Source organism: Elephantulus edwardii, unplaced genomic scaffold (genome assembly GCF_000299155.1).
Source record: "Elephantulus edwardii isolate Elephantulus edwardi_28Jun2011 unplaced genomic scaffold, EleEdw1.0 scaffold00121, whole genome shotgun sequence".
NCBI classification, from domain to species: Eukaryota; Metazoa; Chordata; class Mammalia; order Macroscelidea; family Macroscelididae; genus Elephantulus; species Elephantulus edwardii.
The window spans coordinates 9,485,981-9,489,130 of record NW_006399871.1 but is presented as its reverse complement, the minus strand read 5'-3'; the positions used below and the strand labels follow the sequence as shown (position 1 = coordinate 9,489,130).

At 42.5% G+C, this 3,150-nt stretch overlaps 2 non-coding genes across 2 annotated transcripts; both read right to left on the bottom strand.

Annotated features, from left to right (window-relative positions):
* Positions 1-588: 588 nt before the first annotated feature.
* TRNAC-GCA lies at positions 589-660 on the bottom strand. The gene has a single exon. It is a non-coding gene; the product is annotated as a tRNA-Cys (tRNA).
* Positions 661-1,409: 749 nt separating this feature from the next.
* TRNAC-GCA lies at positions 1,410-1,481 on the bottom strand. Its single transcript has one exon. It is a non-coding gene; the product is annotated as a tRNA-Cys (tRNA).
* Positions 1,482-3,150: the final 1,669 nt, after the last annotated feature.

Here is a 3,150-nt window from a genome sequence, read left to right as displayed (position 1 = left end):
GGAAGGTGATGTGACAACAGAAGCAGACATCACAAATTGCTGAGAGCCTCCAGAACCCAGCGGAGGGACATGGAGAGATTTTCTCTCACAAACTCAGAATGAATCAACGTGTCTGACACCTTAAATTCAGACCTCTAGCCTACACAATTGTGGAACATTCAATCTCTGTTCTTTAAAACTATAAGAAACTGAGATTGTAGGGAGCTCTGGGGGCCTAGTGGCAAGAAGCAGCGCTGCAATCCAAAGGCACATGGTTGGAATCCACCAGATGCTTTGCTGAAGAAGGAGGGGCAATCTCCTCCAGTGCCTGTCCAATATTGAATTCGATGGTATACAACAAGAAAAAAAAAACACCCAAACTGAGATTGTGAGCTCTATGGATTGCAGTGAACTGGATGAGGTGACACAACACACACACACACACACACACACACACACACACACACACACTCCATTTTATACAGACTGTAAAGAGAGCATCTGTGGGTTTGTACTTATAAATGTCAAGAAGAAGGGTCTGGGAAAGCTTTCTAAGGGCCAGGAAAGTTATTCTGTTGTGGTTTCAGGTATCAAAATGGCACACAAAGTAGGGGGCACCTGGATTTGAACCAGGGACCTCTTGATCTGCAGTCAAATGCTCTACCCCTGAGCTATACCCCCTTGCACACGGTAAGACCTAATTAATGCTTTTCAGTGCTGTGGTAGCACTCAGCTCTCATAGTAACTAGTGCTTGCCTTCAGGACTAGATGACTCATGATTAGACACCTTCCCTCAGTTCTATGGGATTTCATAGTTTTAAAGGACAAACACAATTCATGCCACTCAGCAAAAGATTCTGGTAGTTTGGCTTGGGAATTTTATCTCAACGCTCAACAATGAATGGGTTGGAAAGGGGAAAATTTAACAAAACAGCAATGCTTTTTGTCTATCATAGGGGAGACGCTTTTTCAGATTAGATAGCACTTGTTCCATGAAGATGCTGTTGTTTGTGGTCATTTACAAATGCACACACACACGCAGACGAGGTTCACAGCACAGATGCTGCACAGACACAGCTGAGAGGAGGTGACCTGGGGCTGGACGATGTTCTGGAAGCTCCACTGAAGCTGGTTCTCAGTCTCACCTGAGATCCTGGGAGCTGCATTCTACAAGCACCTGTGGAGCTTTAACAAGGCATCACGCCTTTACCATAATTAAACATGTTCATTTAATTGGTCTTGGGTAAAGCCTGGAAAAAGACACTTCTAGAGACTCTTTGGATTATTCTATTCATACTTCAAGCTAAGAATCACAATAGTGAAATCTCACCATTCGGTGGATCTAGGAAAAGTCTTTACCCAAGTGTCTACTGAGGAGCAAGAAACTGAACTTCAGGCACTAGTTTACGAGGACAAAATAAAGTTTGAGTAGGGGGCACCCGGATTTGAACCAGGGACCTCTTGATCTGCAGTCAAATGCTCTACCCCTGAGCTATACCCCCTTCTATAACAGTAAAGGCTTGTTAATATCCTTCACCTTTGCAGTCACAGCCACACTACCTGTAAACCATTGAGTTGACTCATCAGGATGGACCTCTTGGGAGCTACCAGACCTGCTTTGGAGAGAACTCAACAACCTGTTACATCACAAGAGACAGGTTTCTGTCATCAAAAGGCCTGTAGCTTGTGGTCTCGTGAGTTCAGTTCTGAGCGTGGGAAACAGCATATAGAAGCCTTGACATTTACTGTTAGAAGGGCCTTCAAGTCAAATGCATGGCCTGTTATGGTGGAAACTTTTAAAAGGACAGAAAGCTGGAGTGATTGAGATGTCTTTTTAAACGTACTTAATGATAAGTTTAAGAACTGACTTTATGTTCCTACCAGTACTCTCTGTTATAGAAGTCTAGAAATAGATTTCTAAATGAGAAGTTGTGGACATGTTCAACTTTAACATCTAATGCCAGGCAGTCTTCCAAATGGCTTTATCAAATCACACCGCCGCCTGCAGTGAATGAGCGTCACTACCGCCCCACACAATCGCTAACACTCGGTATTTCTCATTTCCATTGTGATTGAATGTGTGCATTCCTAACAGCTGATGAGGCCTGGGCATTGTTCACGTACTTGCTGATTTTGGGGTACTTGTCACTGTGAAATGCACACTCAAGTGTCTTGGTCATTTTCTGTTGGGTTGTCTGTGGGTACATAAGGGAGCCTAGAGGATATTATGCTAAGTGAAATATCAGTCACAAGAGGACAAATACTGCATAACACCACTGTTATAAAACAGGACAGGCATGGGTGGGTTGGGAAGAGAATGGGAAAAGTGTGGATAAATAATGAACACTGCATTAGCTCAGATGAGGACAAGAACTCTCCAAAGGACATATACGTATGACACAATCTTGAACAAGGGGTGCATTCAGGGGGCGGGCTGAGGATGGTTGGAGGGGGGAAGAAAATGTGTAACAATAGAAAAAAATTTAAAATAAAAAATAAAATTATTAATTCTTTGACAATGGGAAAAAAGAAATGATTTTTGGCAATTTTCTAGATTATAAAAAAACCCTTGGTCTACCTTTAAGTATGATGCTGCTAGTGTTAGAATACTAACCATATACATACAAAGAGATCTATTAATATAACTATTATATAAATATACACACCAACCATGAGAGCCAAAGATAAAGAAATTGAAGATATGTATGGTTGATATTTGGAAAACATGGCCCTGGTGACAGATGGAGCCTGGCTTTCTAAGAATGTCTCTTTGTGTTTTATTGACTATGCAAAGACATTTGTTTGTGTGCACTATAAGAAACTATGCCTGAGGGAGCTCTGGTGGCCTAGTGGCAAAAAGCTGCACTGCAATCCCAGTGATACGCGGCTCAAATCCACCAGATGATCTGCTGGAGAAGGAGGGGCAATCTCCTCCTGTACCAGTCAGATACCAGTCAGACCTGATTTGACAGTACACACAAAAAAATTAATTAGGCGAGCTCTGGTGGCTTAGTGGCAAGAAGATGCACTGCAGTTCCAGAGGTGCGCAGTTCGAGGCCGCCAGATGCTCTGCTGGAGAAGTAGGGGTGGTCTCTTCCTATACCAGTCAGATCTGATTTGATGGTACACACACAGAAATAATAATAAATTTTTATAATTCAGTAACAAACA